This window comes from Harpia harpyja, chromosome Z (assembly GCF_026419915.1).
Source record: "Harpia harpyja isolate bHarHar1 chromosome Z, bHarHar1 primary haplotype, whole genome shotgun sequence".
NCBI classification, from domain to species: Eukaryota; Metazoa; Chordata; class Aves; order Accipitriformes; family Accipitridae; genus Harpia; species Harpia harpyja.
In genome coordinates, this window is record NC_068969.1 from 31,476,892 (window position 1) to 31,495,226 (window position 18,335).

Genomic DNA, 18,335 nt, shown 5'->3' on the forward strand with positions numbered 1-18,335 from the left:
GTTTGCAAAAGAAAACAGTCTGACTTCCTAGTATTTTTTCCTATTTCTTTTTCAGAAAGACAGAAAAAAACGGACTAGTTTAATGCAATTACAGCAGTGCCTAGGCCTGATGGTTATATGAACGATGATTGTTGTTTTTCAGACGGTAATGGATCATCAAAAATATCAGAATTGTTATTCATTAGGACTTTTTGAACATTGTTTTTAATCTAAGAATGACAGCTGATAGGAGGCTTTAAATGAAACACGATTTTATCAAATATGATGAAAACATAAGACCTTTATTATGACAGATACAAACCTGAGGAAGCAAGCTTCCACAAAGTACCTCCTGTATAATTATTAAATAAAAACACTTACTTATTTGGTACTCAGCTTTTAAACCCTGAATAAGAGAAGTACATATTGAGAGAGAGGTACTTAAAACGTTTCCATGGATACAGGATGATGCCAATCAGGTCCATGTTTTTATCTGAAAGGGTGCCCCTGCAGAGACATACAGCTTGGTGAGTGGTTGTTTATACAAGTAAGTAAATAGGAACCTTGTTTATTTTACAAAGAGCTCCTGACCGACAATTTTTCCCATCACTTTCTTAGGAGAAACATTTTGCTCCTTTTGAACAGCATATTGTAGTAAAATACACACTTTTGAAAATTTTCCTTAAATTTGTTTGAGTTTATGACAGTTTTCAAGCAGAAAATGGAGTATCTAGGTATGCTGCCACCAATCCTGGCAAACCTACACTGGTGACTCTTTTAACTCTGCGAGAAGAAACACTGATGCAAATTACATCTTTCTATTTCAATCACCAGAAGCCACTTCCAGGAAGAAAAAAAAAAGCAAGGAGCAGATACAAATGATAAATACCCTTACCTTAATCCAATAAGGATAAGAACACCAAGTTTTGATTGCTTCTCTCAGAAGAGTCTCCATTTACTTTAGCTCCCATTTTAAAAGTGGTTGGCTCCTAGATTCCCACTGCATAAGTGCTACGAACATGTAATTTTGACATCCAGCCTCTCAACACTGCATGCTTTCTAATTTTGGGAATGAGATTAATACCTCCTATTTGAGAGGCTTTAGTCTTCTAATATTTCTTTGGATAAAAAAGCACAATGAGTTAGTGAAAAGAAAGGCAATCAACTTTAATACTTAACACAGTTTAATAACCTGAATTGAAATATGTGTGTGCTGTACTTCCATTAAAAAAAGTTTCCTTCCAGCCACAATTAATAGAACAAAACCCCGTCTTGTTCAGAGATTATTCTTGGAATACTGTAATTTTAACATCTATGTAAAGGAGGAAGGTTTTTTGCCACGTGCAAGCAATTTGGCCTTCCTTCTTCTCGAAGAAGCGGTTCCTGGCTAAGACGACTGATTTGATATTTTCCATTTGAACTCGCAGAGTACTTTGAAGGGGGACGGCAATGCTGTGTTGGTTTGCCAGTGCTGACAAAGGTCCTGCTTGTCAGTGATACCTTTTACAGCTAAATTTACTCGGGACTGACAGAAGCAGGTGCACCTTGGCCTGCCAGACACTTGTGCGTCCGCATCACGCAGCCCACAGGTCAACATCCAAAGGAGAAAAAGCCCGGGGCTGCGGAGGAGAGGGTGAGTGAGACAAACACAACCCAAACTGGGGGGTTTCTCTTCAAAGCCAGCTGGTCTGGCTTTATTCTACAGGAATTTTTTTTACCTGCCGGTTTGATCAACGAAGCCCTCAGCAGGTGCTGACGGGTACAACTTCCTGGAGAAGCAGAAGAAGGGCACTGGTGAGTTTTAATAGAGAAAATGATTAAAAAAATAATTCTTAAGTCCTTGGAATTGTTCTGCTTGCCGCAGCACTGCGTGATTCAGCTCCAGGCTCGTGGCTACGCTTGCAAAGCTTTCTTCAAGAGAAAGCAGATAAGCTTCGTAGCATGCTTCGCATTTTATTTGATACGGTGCTTGATTTTAGCTTCTGTTGCCAAGAAAAGTTTCTTGAAAGTGACTGGATATTTATAGTCAGTTTCTTTCAAACTGTTCCTATGAATCTGAATGGAAAGAACATAGAGGATTACATACGGGAACACCAGAAGCCAGACAGCACCGGGGGTGTACTCTGTGCCCCCCCCCCATCTGCCTCCTTTAAAATAAATGAGTTATCCTAGTAATTTCCAAATAAATAGAAAGGATGTGTTGTCTGTAGACTGTTCCCAGTATTTGGAGCTTCAGCGGACATTCCAGAGCCTTAGAAACTCCTTCTGAACAACAACGTACGATTACTCTGTAATAAATAAGGGAGTGAAATTAACAATGTTTAGAACGTTTTACCAGACTCGGTAATCAAAGGATTATCACACAAAACTGTTGCCTTTCACTAAAGTGAAAAGGTAAATTACCAAACAGAGGCTACATGAGAGCACCACTTCGCATGATGCTGTTTAAAGATATCATGAATTTACACAATTTTCCTTATTTTAAAACCACAAACTATGCCTGTATGTGTATTCTTTAATTTGCGTAAGAGCTGGGAAACTAGACGAAGGGGAAAAAAGATTTATTTTTCTAGAACAATAAGATTTCAATTAATGTGAAAATGTAGGAAAATGTGACCACATGTTAAAATAAATATTTTGGAGGGGAGAAAAGCATTTTTATTATGATTTCTATTTCAAGAACTTGTTCTTTTGACTTTGTTTCACAGTATTCATTACAAATTGTTGTGTTAAATTGAAAACATTTATTTAAGCAAGTAAACAGACAGAAAACTTGACCATATGAATCTTTTTGAGTAAACAGATTCCATATTCACAACTCACACGCACACCATACAAGACACTAATGGGAGAAAGAAAGGGATCATACGTCAATATACAGTTAGACTATTTCTGTAGTTGATATTCCCCGTATGTCAAAATAAGTGATTTATCAGCAATGGATAGCCTAAGATTAGGCTGAATAATAATACCTGAGGCCCTTTTAAACATCTCTGATCTGTGATTTTTTTCAGCTAGGCTGCTTGCTGTGGGACGAGTACAATTGACAGGGAACTCCGACCACAGCAGAGGTAGATCAGGCCTTAGTCTTTGTCCATTTTCTTCATTTTGGGAGACAGGAAAAGCGCAGCAGAGATTATTTTTGTTTCTAGAATGTGCTACATGAAAACAATCACAATTTTGTTTGCTGCAAGAATATCCTGCTGTATGTGAGAATAAAAGACCAGTAGAATAAAACATTACTAGTCAAAGCATAAACCTCTAAATATGAAAGATACTTTCTCAGATGAAGTATGAAACATAAAACAAAACAAAACCCCCAAAACTAGAGCTGCCTTTAAACTAAGCAATGCCTGTAAAACATTGCTGTTTCGTGCATAACATTTGTAATGTATGGAAACCAAATCCCCTAAACAGTCATTAAAACCAAGCACTGTTAAATCCGAAGACAGTAAATAGTAACGGCAGTTCCTAGAGTTAACTAGACGTTGTACGTGCTACACTAACCAAGAAAAACATATAGCCTTTGGTTTAGAGCCTTTAATTCTGTACACTGGCAGTTCGTCAGCATTTTACTGTATTGATTTTAAAGGCTCAGAAACAGTAATTAACACGACAAACTCCTGGATAATTTCATGGAATTCCAATTAAGTTAGACTGTATTTCACTGCATTTGGGGAAAAGAGTATTTTGCAAAATAAAACTTCAGTACAGAATGTTTGACTTTTCTAGAAAAAGACGGTTTAATGTTGCAAAACGTAGAGATTACACGCTATATAATTTATACCATTAAACTTAAATGTGTGCCCTTTATTGGTCTTTCTGTTTCATTTTTTTTCTCAATATCAGGCTTAAGCACATTAAGTGAAATTCTAAAATATTTCTATTATTAATGAAATACTGAGAGATTAAGAAATAGGAAAACCTTATTTAATTTGCTGAAACTTTACTACTATTTCAGTTAGAAACAGAATCAGCCCTAAAATGCCTGGTACACTCATTTATTTCTATACCAACTATTCCCCATCAACTAAGAGCTCTGTTGCCTGTTTTGTAAACTAGGGCAGGTTATTCTGCAACTATCTTTTTATCTTTTTTATTTTGAAAAGGTACAGTCTAGCTCAGCTTTCAGCTATGTTTGTCTTTTCCAATAAATCCGAGCTTTAGTGTCAGGAAGACATCTATATTAGTTATTCCACAGTGTGTGTAAACATAAAATGGGATTTAACCACAAAGCTTTGGCAAAAATCACAGTTTAGTGACTCAATGTTACGTTCTTCAAAAGTTAATTCAAGGCTTTTCATACAGTGTTACATGGTATTTTCAAAGCACATCATGCCTTCTTCTTCCTTCACTTATGCTGGTGAGAACTGGACACTTTCCACTGAAGGCAATGAAGTTGCATTTAAAGTTAGATAAGATGATGAACTGCATGATAAAAATTATGAGGAAAAAATAGGATGAACTGCCTTAATTACTGCTTCATATATTAGCATTTAAAACACACAATTTTTCCATTTTATATTTCTATTATAAATTTAAACTGTGTGTGTATGTACATATATTTAAGTATGTAAATACACACTTTAAATTTATAATTATTTTCCCCTTGGTACAGTAAGCAAAATCTTATTCTACAAAACATAGATAACCCTTCATGGACTTTTATGAATTAATTTTTCTGTTCAAAACCTCATCGGTTATTGGTCTGAGACCACCTCCCTGAAGATCAAAGGAACACATGCACGTTAGGAAGCAGTGGAGAATTCTCCTCCTTGCCAGTCTGCTGGCAACGCAGGGAGCTGCTGCCTCGCCCGGGGGCTTCACCACCCCTGAGCTGTTGTAGTGGCTGCAGACGGACTGCTCTGCAGCTGCTCCCCACCCCTGCACCCCACTGTGGCCCATGCCCATGTGAAGACACCCCCGGCATTCCCATACCACTCCCCGTGACTGCTCACCGCTCCTCCCTGCTATCCCATTTCAAAAATGCTGTCGCGCTCTACGGTTCACCACAAACAAGGTAACATGGACAGGCCTTGCAGCATACCCCTTGTCACAATGTACAGACACACAAACTGTTAACTGAGTTGTCTTCTCCGTTGAAAGTACTAACAATTTATTGCACTGTCAAATTAGGTTTTGTTCCTTTGCAAGCAACTAGCATTAGGAGGCAAGTTCTGAAAGCAGCACCTGAGAAGTTTTCAATAAAGACAAAAGCAACAGTGCATTCTATGCATAGCTCTAAAGGCACTGGATTCTAAATCAAGTTCAATAAATACAGCTTACAAAGGATAAACACCTAGATTTAAGCTAAGGTATACTAGTTTGCTGGAAGCATGTAAAATAACCACACGGAATGAATGAAACAGCAATTACTGCTTTGTTCATATAGATATCTATATAGTAATGTTAGTTCTACATATATACTTAAAAGTTGTGCTCACAGCATATGAAGTTCAATATAATGTTAATGTAGCCGATGCACTGTACCCTGAAACATGACGGCACCTGTCAGGGCAAAAAAATTAAAAGCTGAATAGTATGAAACCCAGCTGCTAACGATTAATTCAGCAAAACAAACCTTTCTGTATCTGGGTTGCCTGGAGTTTTGTTTAGAAAAAAAAAAAACAGCTCTCCCCCAATAATTTTCATCTCTCTCTACTTTTGTTTATTGCTATACCAATAACGATACGGCAGTATACAAAATTGATGGTTCCTATAGTTTTTGCTATAGATATCTGCTGCATTCATTCTTTTTTCTTTGCTTGCTTAAGTGGTGGCAGGATGGTCTCTATCCAATATAACTGTATGCAAACAGCCCTTTCCCCAGTATCAATCCATCTCCTGAGCCTGAAATTATTGTAGAAGAATGCTTGGTAATAACAAACTAATATCGTCTGCAATAATTATAAAAATTAATGAAGAGTCTACTAATGTTGAAAAAAATAAAATAGACTGTGAAATAATCTACTTGCATATCAGCAGACAGTTCCTAACCTTGGAAAAATACGGCTGTCCATTTAACTATGTGTCCTTGCACTAACTGACTTCATTAACCGTTCAATCCTCAACCTCTGTGCTTTTGATAGCACTTGAGATCCTAGACACATACAACCTCACTGAAATAAGGTTTTGGTTTGTATTCTTCCTCAGAAATATGAGGGAACTGTCTCCCACTTAGGGCAAAGAAGCACTTACTCCTTTGTTCCGGGGAGAAACTATAGTTTCAAAACTGCTGGGTTTAACCTGCAAAAAGGATGCAGTAACTCCCCATTGAATCTCACTTTAATCCAGAAATTCTTGACCTGTCTATTGCCATTAGGCGACAGTCCTTCTTAAATTATTTCCGCCCATGTGGCTTTTGCCCCATCTTCATCCTACCTGATATCTAGACCCCACAAGACACTTCAGTCTCACTTAAGAGCTAGAAAATCTCTTAACTCCCTTCCAAATATGTACCTGTTCTCCAGCCCTTGCTCCTTTATCTGAGTCACGGCCAAGAGGACAACTAAGTCATGTCCAGAGATACTAGTGGAACGGGGCTTTAGAGCACAGACCCTCAGACTGCTGTAGATCTAAACTGTAAAAACAAATGCTAGTGTCACCATAACTTATTTATTTGTTACTGAGAGTTTAAAAATGGAGAGGGTAACGACATAGTTAGTGGGTCAGTTCAAGAGGTGTCAATACATATTTGACTGGAGATTAATTGGTTAATAAAAAAAGAACAAAAGTTGTCCTTGTATGGTCCTTACTTGCCTGACAAAAATAACAACCCTCAATTTCAGTAACTTCTTTGATTTAGTAACCAGGTTTCTTCTCCTTTAACCATGTCAGTGTAGCTGTCTGTAAACTCGTTGCTGTCTGCAGATCTTGCTGGTCTGATTGGTGCAGGCTTGCAGAACGTAACAGACCAGAAATGGGAACTTAAATCTGTCCATATCACACAGGAGCTGTGCAAAGATGCTCCAACTAGACCATACGACAGCAACAGTAACTTCAGAAGAAATACATCTAAGCCAAAGCATATATCCAAACACAACCTCTGAGGCTTAGTTTCCTTTTAACCTTGGTAATATCAACTTTTTAAAGTGCTTCCATGGGAAGAGTTATAACCAATGACATCACAGCTGGAGGCTCATGGAAGTTTTAATATAGACGAACAAAAGTAGCACAAGCACATCTAAAAGCTGACCCAACTATTGTGCAATTACATTTTATGGCCACAGAGGTTACAAAGTCTTCTTCACTTATCAACAAGAGCTATCAGCCTTCAGAAGGCCTCTCTAAAATGTCTAATAAAAGTTTTAAATTAATTATTGTTTTGATAACAGAAATATTAGTATTACAGCAGCACTTAGAAGACACATTTATGGATCAACACTTGTGTTTGGAGCTCTTCAAGTGCAAAGCAAAAACAAGAATTTGGTACTGAAGAGTTCACAAACACTTGAAAACAGTGCATTTTCTCAAAATGTCCAGAGAATAACCTATTACTTCTTGATATCTGCATGCAAGCATATCCGTATAAAACAGTTTGCCAACAATACCTTTATCCCCTCAAGTACTATCTATTGCTATTGTATTCTGTACTCAATTTATGCTGCAAATATCATACAGCATACTCTGTTACAACAGGCAGGATGATTGACCTTTAAAATTTGCATATCATTTACTCCAACTTTGGTTCCAGAAAGTGATATTTGAAATAGAGGCAAATTGTCAGAGAAACAGCCAAAAAGCTGGGTGCTTATCTAAAATATATCTCAAAGTCTAGTTTGGAAAACTCCTGAGAAGTGGGTTTCTCAAAAAAAAAAAAAAAACCAACTTCCCCCCCCCCAAAAAAACGGCATTTCCTTTTCTAGTTAGGAATATCATAACAGCAGCCTTTCATGTGGTACGTTGGAATTTATATCTGTAGCCAGGATGGGGAACCATAGTGGAACTTCAGCACTATGGTCTTCAGCCTCAGTTGACCAACGTTTTTCTACCCTTAGGACACGTTTGATTTGAATTTTATTTGAATTGTGGCTAGGGGTCTATCCAAAACAAATCTCTACTTTGCTTGGCCCTCAAAATTACCATGAATTTCATTGTCTACACAGATGCAGATGCTGATCTAATTTGTAGCAGCTGCAGAATACTTAATTAAGCCTTTTCTGGCCATCTATGGCTGTCTGCTTCTGTATCCCATCATCATGCAGTGCAAGACAGACAAACGCTTGAGTGTCACACAATTAGCAAGGGGGAGCAATCATATTTTTTGTTTTGGGTTGTGTGTTTTTTGGCAAAATATCTGAAAATATCACAATACCTTAGTCGGGCAATTCCATTTCAGGAAAAGAGAAGGAATGCACGGTCTAAAAAAATCCTTCCCCCACCCAGCCTTTCCCAAAATGAAAGGGGATCACCTGAGATTCTCTTTATTCAGCTGGGGGCAATCACATGGACAAAGAAATGTGGTAGCAGGAATGAGAAAGGTGGTCCGTACTTAAAATGCTAGTTCTGAAACTTCATTTCTAGGAGCCTTTCTTCTTGGAGGGAAGTAGGGGGAACTGCCCTAGCAGAAAATTCTTTTGAAATGACCAGCTAATGGTGAAGAGGTTTAAACCTTCTACAGCTGCATAAATTAACAATGAAATTCAAAGTTATCTTCCTCTGCATCAACTCTACAGGTTGTGCGAGATATTGGAAGATGGATAAAAGATTTTAAAGACAGGGACTCCCAGCGCTGTACTTTGCAGTTGGCAGGAACCTACCTGATCCCTTCTGTAAATTCAAGCGGCCCCACGGCTGCTCTGATATAGTCTCTCTTTGGACATAGGCCCTTCATAACAAAGAGTCACCAAAGCAAAGCACACCTCCCTCTAGCATGCTCTTCTCTATTAGCCACCAAGCTGAATAGCAAAGATAATGTATTTCTTGGGTGAAAGCTGTTTGGTAATCTAGGTAGACTTTAATCACAGTTGTATTAAACCATATGATAAATTACACTTCCACCAAATGCCTTGCTTTTTTTAAAAAAGTCTAATGTTTCCGAGGCATATGAAGATGCAGAATAATCAGATTGATGAACAGCAGTTCATGAAAATGACAACATTTCCAAAATTATTCTTCAAATACATTCCTGTACTTAAACCCTATTAAGATGGGGAATTGATTCCAAATTTCCACTCTAAGTTCATTTTTGATCTATTTTTATATTTTTGCATAGGAAAAAGCCCATTTAGCTTGAAATTTCACCTAATTAACTTTATGTCAGAAGAGATGGGGGGGGGATGCAGAATTGAAACTAGTTACTGAGCTTTTGAGTTTGACTGAGACTAAAGTTTTGCTTGCCAATTTCTGACTAGCACTGAAGAACTTCAAAACCCTTGATACATTTCTTCCATGCAAGTCTAGACTCACATTTTTGGAGTCCCTAAATCTCAACGGGCAAAAGGTTAGTAGGTTAAATTCTTCCTTTAGTTACACTCCATTATTGACTACAAGTGTTGTCCCCCTAAAATACATATGTGTATATATAAACTATATACATTTGGTGGAATGTTGTCATAGGATGATGAGGACATTTGAATACCTTACAGAGAGACAGTGGCCAGTACAGGAACTGGAGTTACAGCATATTCAAAGATTCATTTTGAGGCAGGAATAGGATCTGGGTGGCCACTGGCATAGGGCCGAGCTTCCATTTTAGGGTCCCATCTGAAACCTATCAGAGTGCATTGGATTTCAACAGACTTCAGGGCACTTTGGACGCAGTGCATGAGCTCCACAGCATCCCCGCTCCACGCCAAACATGAGATTCAACATTTCTATAGCTGTTAACGCCTTCAGATGCAAATTCAGCCTCATTTTCAAACAAATGACAGACCTTAAGTATTAGCCTATTTCTAAAAAGCATGTGCGGCAAACAAAAGGAGTGGTTATCACTAGGTCCAGATCTGATTCTCATATTAGTCTGTGCTGTCATTCACAAAGTAATAAATATGATTTTTACACTTTTAGGACAATTTTAGTAATACCTAATCTTTGACAGAAAACATATTTATCTACAAAGAAGTTACCTCCTATCTCTAGCTTTAAACAGTTAAAAAAGAAACAAAACAGACATTACAGTAAAAAAATTCTTAGATAAAAATAATCTTTGGACAACTGTTTATGGGATATTTAAAGGACAATATCCCCTTGCAAACTACAGTTTCAGAAACTGCCTTTTGTAACAATGAAACGCTTCAGATTACTAGAACTGGATCAATTGAGCAAAACAAACAAACCCCCTTTTCATTGTTGACTTAGTGCATTTGGCAGCCTGTTTCCCTCTACAATCAGTCTCTTCCCCTGCAAAGGCCCTTGAAAATATCAGCAAGGGAGCACGAAAAAAAATCCCACTTTTTTAAAAAAGGAAGTGTTGAAAAAAACAGCTTTCCAAAAGCCTGGAAAGTTAGCAGATAATGCCCCGGATTAGTTGACCTCCAAGCTCTCCATCGAGCCCAGAAACACAATTTATGCTATCTTTCCAGGGGTGGCTACCCCCCCCCCGTGCCTGACTCGCGCCACGGCCCCAACTCTTGCTCGGGCCTGGCCTGCTCGACGCCCAGCAGCCTCCCGCCTGTCCCCTTCCCAGCAGCGGCCATGCGCTGCTTCAACTTCACCGGCCCGGGCCCCGCTCGGTGCTACACCTCCGCAGCCTGGCAGCCCTCCCTGCAGACCCCCAGGGCTCCCCGCCACCCAGCCCCGGGGGGCCGGTGGCCAGCAGCAGCCTACCTACCTCCCCCCGCTCCGCCTGGCCCTTGGGTCACCACGATTTACACCCAAATTTACACCCTGCTGGCACCGCAGGGACTCTGGGGACCTGTACTTCAGCCTCCCAAAGCAGTAACGCTCATTTACTCCATAGGTCGGAGAGGTGGGGGCAAAGGCTGTGAAAGACTTGGGGGGGGGGGGGGGGGCACGGCACTGAGGAGAAACGCGGGGCTGGGGCTCAGGCTACCGCTGGCTTCCCAGCCTTTTGGCCGGGACTGCCCACCCCTTGGCTAGTGCCGTCCCGTTTTAAGTCGCCACCGCCTCAGGAGCAGCGGGACCGCCACCGCTTCACCTCCCTCCCCGGGACCACCCGCCCTCGCGTTAGCCGGCGCCCGGCCCAAATTACACCAACCCCGCGCCCGCCTCAGCGCCTTCCCGCGGAAACGTGGAGGAAGAAGAAGAGGAGGAGGAGGCGGCGGCGGCTGCAGCAGCAGCACCCCGGTACCACCGGAGCTCCCCCCCCGGGGCCCCCGTCGGCCGGCCTCCGCACACCCGGGGCAGCTTACCTCCCCCGGGGCCGGGGCCGGAGGCCGCCGCCGCCACCGGCGGGGTGTGAGGAGGTGGCCGCGCGGGGGCGGGGGGGGGCGTTGGGCCGCGCTGCCTGAGGAGATGGCGGCCGGTGTGGGTACCTGCTGCCGCGGAGCCACCCGCGCCCAGCCCGGCCCCTAGAAATAAAGAAGTAAATAATCGAATGGAAGCCCGAAGCTCGGGGAGGTGCTGGCGGGGGGGTGCGGGGTGCGAGGGGTCGGGGCAGAGGCCGGAGGCGGGTCTCTGTGGGGGGGCCTCCTGGCCACAGCCACAGGTTGCGCAGAAAAAACGGGCGTTTGGGGTAAAAAAGGTTCTGCCGGTGTTAGCCGGTGTTGCTTTCCCCGGGGCAGACCCGAGGAGATGCGTCCCTGGGCGGGGGCACAGCACACATCTGCCCTTGAAAGAAGGAAGAAATTCGTGTGCCAAGCTTTAGCGTTTCAGCGTTTGGCCCGCAGTCCTAAATTGGCATTTATTAAACAATGAGAGAGCCGTGTTTTCCAAAATGCGCGTAAAAGCATAAATAATTTCCTAAGTACCGATTGGAGGATGAGTACAGTCCAAGATCAATAGTTTTGTAATTTTATTGATAGCGCAGCATCCCTAAGGTAGGATTCAGATGGAGTTTATTACAGCTTCCGAAAATGTCAAGTTACTTACACGTGATATTTCTCTTAGGCCTAAGTGCACATCAGTGAAGACTCTTTTTATAGAAATTGTTTCATAAATCTCTTTAAATATATTTTAAGTACTATAGGTTTGCATTTTAATAATACGCTACTTTTGTGCTTTTAAACATCTAAGGTGCCGAACAAGAATTGTAAACTGTGAAGTAACTACTATGGGAAAGATTAAGTAAAGCATTGGAGGCGGATGATTTTGACAATAAAGAGGGTGTATGTGGTGAGTGTTTAATATTTATTGCATTTAATATTACAAAGTACTATTTATTGTTTTCAGATTTAATGTTAAAAGCAAAGCCTGGAGAGCAAGCTCTGCTGTATTATGTACTTACAGGTACACCTGTGAGAAAGGCTTTCTGTAATCATTGCTTGATGTGTATAACACCATTTTAGTAATGGCATGCAATTTTATTTAAAGTTCGTATGTCAGCTGTGCCTACCTTGCAAATATTTTTTTGCAATTAAATGATTTTGCAAAGAATCATGTACATTTCAGCTCTTTGCAGTGCTTTACAAAGCATTTAAATTGTGCTCCTGGAATATATATCCTATTATCTTTGAAATTATCTGAGTTTACATCTTTTGTTCATTATAAAAGCATATGGATTGAGGGAATATTCTGAATGAATGAAGAACAAATACAGTACTGTTGAATAATCTTGTGAGGTAGATTAATCTATAGCCTTGATTTCTCTCAGGGTGGGTTGCTGTGGCAACCGCCCCAGCTCACTTTAAAATAATTTTGTAAAGCTCACTTCAAGCACTGCACCCAGCGTGGGCCAAGTTTAAAAGCAGCCAGACATGGGAAGAAGTGTTATACTGTGTTGCTCTTACAAATAGGGAGGTGGTGGAAGAGAGCGAGGCGTGGAGTGGAGTGGGGTTGAGCAGAACTTTAAACAGAAAATAGAAACCAAGCCACCCCAGGGTTAAGATGCAAAGGAGGTGGATCATTTCATAGTAACCTTGCTGCTTTTCAGTTTAAACACCATTAAAAGATGTAAGCTGGCAATCTCATTCCTCCTAAGGGAAAGATATGTTCTGCATCCACAAAAGAACAAAAACAGACTTTGATAATCACCTTCAAAGGAAATGTTACCTTGAGATAATCACACTTGTGAGGAAAAGAGATACTTGGATACACACTTCACTCTTTGATAAAACTTCGGAGAACTGATTTTATAATTATTACACTTTGACTGATGTCTCATTGTTTAAAACTTTGCATGCCTCAGGTGGTGGATTAAGAAAAAAATAATTTTGTCAGCAGACCTGCACATGACCTGTGGACAGCAAAAAAGAGTAGATCTGAGTCTCATGCCAGAAATTTGAAAAGGGTGCATTTGTGGAGCATCAGTACAAGTACAGACACCAGAACAAAGGTTTTTCACTGTTTGAAATTATTCCAGATTTTAAAATTAAATGCAGCAAAAGAGAGAGAAAAATCCTAAACACTTCAAAAGATACTGCCTAAATCCATGCCTGATCTAACCCTGAGATTAGTGAGAAAGCCTGATCCCTCCCCGTATATCTGTTTGTCCATCTAGCATCTGAACTCTGTTTTAAAAATTGAGGTGTCCTTTACATGAATTTGATGAATTGTGCTCGTGACAAAAACTTGGCATGGCTTTAAGGTACTCCAGTATGTGAAGGTCACCACTATTTAAAGATTAGGCCACAAGTGCCCACACAGAGGTGTAGCAGATCTGCTAAGCTGCTGTGTACTTTTATTTTCTGAAATACTTGCCTACCCTAATAATTACTTTCAAGATACGACGGTGCTCGTGTTCTGCTTTGCCAGCTGAAGGGCTGTGTTACCAACTAGCCAGAAACCTGAAAACTTAATGTATCCTGCGCAAAATAATGCAGACGACAGTCATTTTCTATTGGAGTGCAGAAGTGCGAAGTCTTAACGGTTTTCTGGTTTTGCCACTAAGAAAATCTGAATATTACTGGATAGTTGTGTGCCGTCCTGGGAGGCGAAAACTCTCTGCAGAAGCGGCATAGCAAGGGTACAACCCGTGTCACTGTTCTGTATTTCTTTACTGCTGCGCTTGATGCCAAACCTGAGGCTGAGAAAGTGTTTCTTCCCCAACGTTACTCGGGCTCTGCTGCTGACACTGCCGAGCATATGTGCCTCTCACCACCGTACACAATGTGCTTGGCTGGTGTCTGGCTGCCTGGTGGCTCTAGGCACATCAGTATTACTGTCGTTGTTGTGGGAACATTTGTAGTGTGTAACTGTCCGTCCAGTGAGAGTTGTCCACTCTGTATCTAAATCTCACCAAGGCAGAGCAGGGCATGATGAGACCCGAAGTCACTAAAGGGCATTCCCTAGGGATCTGTGTCAAGAGCAATTGCAGGGTGCTTGTTAGAGCTGCCTTACCGTCGTTTTGCTCTGACCGTGCTTTGAGCATCTGTGTTTTAAGAAGTACAGTTGAACTGAAAAGGCATTTATTCACTGTCAAAAACGGAACTTGGGAAGTAGGTCAGTGGCCCAATGAGATGTTTATAGGGGAAAAGGCTGCAAGACCAAGGACTTGTATTAAAATAAACCAAATAGATATTTATCACTGTTGTTTGAATTCAGTCGTTTGGTTTTATCACACGTGCTGCTCCTATTTGCAGTGCCTTAATCTATCATAAAAATAATGGTCTGTGCTTTTATAAACTCCCCTGCTGCTCTCGAAGGATCGTAAAAGTTGGCTATCTACACGGAAATTAAAGCGAGTGTCTGCAAAGTCCAGTTTTACTCACAAATTACTGCATGTGCTTAATTTGGATTCAAGCTCCCATACAGTACAGTCCTTTCAGTCCAGTTTTAAAAGCAAATGAGCCTATGAAAAAAAAAAAAAAAAAGTCCTGTCCTTTCACACAGCATGCTGGTAATGCTGCATTTCTGCGGGTAAGTCTGACAAGAGTCTCCGGCGGCCGGCCGTCAGCGGGACCCGCGCGAGGAGGCGAGTGGGATTTTATCTGGCCAGCATTCCCCTTTGGGGTGCCCCAAACTTTGCCACCAGGATCGCTCCTACTCCGCGCCCCGGGGGGTTGGGGGGGGATAACCCACCCGCAGCGGGAGCCGAAGCCCGATGAGTTCGGGACGTTGGGCCGTTTAAGCCAGACGGGAGGGCTTCGCAGAAGGAGCCCGGCAAAGGTGCGGGGAGCTGGGCAGGCGGGCGCTGAGGGCCGGAGCCCGGCAAAGGTGCGGGGAGCTGGGCAGGCGGGCGCCGGAGGCCCGCAGCCCCGCTCGGCTCCGGAGGCGGCGCGGCGGGTCAGCGGCCCCCCGCGCTGCGGTGGCAGGGGCGACGGCCGCGGGTCCGCCGACCTCCCCCGGCCCCGCTCATCGCCCTCCCCTGCCCTCCCTCCCTCCCGCCCGAAGGCACCCCGGCGGTGGAGGAGAGGAGAGGAGCGGAGCGGAGCGAAGCGGTGGGTGCCCGCGGGGCGCGGGTGGGTTGCGACAGGAGTCCCGGAGCTCCCCGCTTTTGCTTGGGATCGCACCCGGCCGCCGCCGCCGGCAAGCGGGCGGCCCTGCCCGAGCCCACCGGCCGAGGACGCGGCGTGCAGCCTTGGGGCTGCCCGTTCCACACACCCCATACGCCACACCACCCCCCCCCCGGCCCCCGGCCGTGGCAGCGATCCGCCGTCCTCACGCTTGCTGTCCCTCGCCAGGAGGGGGAAGATACGCACCGGCTGGCCGTGTTGTCTTCGCTCGGCGTAATAAAGGATTGTCATTAGGTGCGCGTGTGGCATGTGCCATTACCCCCACCGTACAACTAAAATTAGCAAAATGTCAGGAATGGCAAGATTGATTCACCCAAGATGCAATTATCATTTAAAAAGTGCTTGATTGAGGTGCTGATGTTCAGTGATTTATTCTGCATACCATATACATAATTAAAGTAGTGTAGTGGAGTAATTTATCAATCTAGTTTAGACTAGAGGGGCAAGGAAGGGAGCTGCTGCCGCTGCTGCTGCTCTATGTTTGTTTTATTAAAACGCTTTCGGGATCTGATCCCGCCCCCTTTTTGCAAGAGTGAAACTGATTATTTCTCCAGCTCGGGAGGAGAGAGTCATTCGTTTGGGATTGTGGGAGAGAGAGAGAGAAATAGAGACGCGGAGAAGGAGAAGAAAAGGGAGGAAGAGGGAGCGAAGCAGAAAAGGACACCTCATCAGGCGTGTAGTTTGAATCCCTTCCTCGCCTCCCCCTTCCCCTCCGCGACATTACAAAGGCTGTGAGCTGCTCGCCTGTTCCCATTCGCCTGCTGTCACTTCCTTCCTGGACGCTTTCAGGACGAGCCCGGCTACTTTTAATCCGACCAGCAGCTCAGCCACTTTCTCCTCCTCCCCGCTGCACACACACGCACGCACACACACACACACACCCCAGACATCTTCTGGCTGCTTATTGGATTGACTTTGAAGGTTGTGTGTGTGATTCAAGGAGGCTGCATGTTGAACCAGGTGGTGAATATTTAAGGCTGGAAGAAGTAAAGGGATTTTTTCTTTTTCCTGTGAAAGGAAAATATCTCAAGGACTAGTCTGATCATCCAAACAGCTAAATGTTTATAATGTAAGTACCAGTGAAATTCAGCATCGGAATAAAATACAGCGGGCATGGTACAAAAGCCCGATGTACATTTCCTATTGCGTTTGAAGAATGTTTCAGTCATTGTATGTGGACTGGGAGTGAGGTTGCTTGCAGACTTTTTAAGTGTATGATTGTGCAATTGCTTAAAAGTAACTTTTTAGACAAGTAAGGTAGTTAAATCGCTGTCTAGTAAATTATTGCTGACTTGTCTCTTTCAGTGTCATACGTGTTTAAACTTTGATGAAGTTAGCTTACATCATTTGTATGCTTGATATTGTGAAGTGTTCAAATCTGATTTGATTTGAATAGTTCACCAAATGCTATGACCTTGTGGTGCTTGCACCCTAATTTATCAGACTAAGGAAACAATCCAGTTTAGGTGAAATGCTCTTTAAACTTCATTGTATCATAGCCTCTTCAGTTCTTGAGGTTAGGTAATGTATGCTTGCAAGTGTTTAACTTTGTGCATCTTTCATTTGAATACTTACGTTTGAGATGGAAAGACCCCTTGCATTGATGTGGGAATTTAAGTCATGGGCTGCAAACCTCTTTTGGGATAGTATGCTTTGGGCTTTACATAGTACTTTGAGTAATCTTTACGTTTTTTAACGCAGGGGAGTAAAGCTAATCAGCCTTACAAAACGGCTGGTTTAGTTGCAGTACAGTTACTTACAGGCTAAGATAAAGTTTAATGTAAATGATGGACTTATAAGACTATTGGTGCATTATGTAACTGTAATACTTAGTGTTTCCTATAAAACTTAGTGTGACCTTCTGTCAGCCTGAAAAACAGAACAAGTATAAAGGCAAGCTCATAATTCCTTTTCTCAAAAAAAAAAAAAAAGAAAACTTCACGAATCATTGTGAGAACCTAAGCATTGTCTTTTATAGAAGAGTTCTGTTTTCTTTATTGTGTATAATAATTATTATTAGCAAATACCTGCATCCTGAAATCAAATACTGTCATACACAACTTTAAAGATTTAAGAGAATTAAGCAGAGAAGGGCACTTTGCCAGTATTTTACTGGTAATCAGAAAAGAATTGTTTTGACACAAAGTGCATTTTCCTAGCACATATCTGACAATCAGCTTAATCACAAATGTCCTAGTTTCGTACCTTCACTTTAAAAGAACTACAAGATGGATGATAAACCAATTATTTTAGATGCAAATGTGATTAGATTTCTTTTATTGGCACTTTCCCGGGTATTGTGGTTGAAGAGTAAAGATGTTTGTACGGAGTATAATAACTCTAATCCCTAGAGGCTTGGCAGGGCATGGAAATATAACCACCTGTGAACCAGTTCTAACCTCTGTATTACATACATACTGATTTCCAGTTCAAACGCTCAGGCAAATGGCCACTTTGGGGATTTGTTATTTTGTGAACTGGTTTTGTTACATGATTTTAGGTACCTGACACGAAGTCAAAAAACCCACAAGACTTTCTTACTTTATCAGTTTTATTAAAATACGTGTTATATTATTCATTCTATATTAATGAATGCATAGTTCCTATCAGGTCTTAACACTGAAGTCTCTCCTAACACTTAAGTGCCTTTGGAAGTAATGGAAAAATTCTCTAAAGAGGAACTGAAGAGAATGGCCCTTAAGTCAGGGTGTCCATGTTCCTTGTAGTACACATCCTTTTATTTTAAAAACTTGCTGTTTACAGATATATGTACTAATATGCCCTACACAGCTAGTATGAGAAGATAGTTCTTGGGACCTGAACATGAAAACCTTCTTTTATGCA

The 18,335-nt window shown here is 42.0% G+C and overlaps 1 protein-coding gene and 1 long non-coding RNA gene across 13 annotated transcripts in view; one reads left to right on the top strand and one right to left on the bottom strand.

Annotated features, from left to right (window-relative positions):
- Positions 1-260: 260 nt before the first annotated feature.
- Positions 261-1,587, bottom strand: LOC128136298 (uncharacterized). The gene is made up of 2 exons (XR_008233323.1): positions 875-1,587; positions 261-486 (listed from the first exon to the last, which is right to left on the bottom strand). It is a non-coding gene; the product is annotated as an uncharacterized LOC128136298 (long non-coding RNA).
- Positions 1,579-18,335, top strand: part of MEF2C (myocyte enhancer factor 2C) — a 141,669-nt gene continuing 124,912 nt past the window's right edge. For 4 of the 12 annotated variants that reach the window (XM_052775579.1, XM_052775576.1, XM_052775585.1 and 1 more), the window contains exon 1: positions 16,004-16,560. The gene's annotated coding sequence lies outside the window, so the exon portion shown is untranslated. Of the gene's footprint in view, positions 1,774-12,114; positions 12,214-16,001; positions 16,561-18,335 lie in introns of those variants that run through there. The other 8 variants (XM_052775583.1, XM_052775586.1, XM_052775584.1 and 5 more) reach the window with 4 other exon arrangements.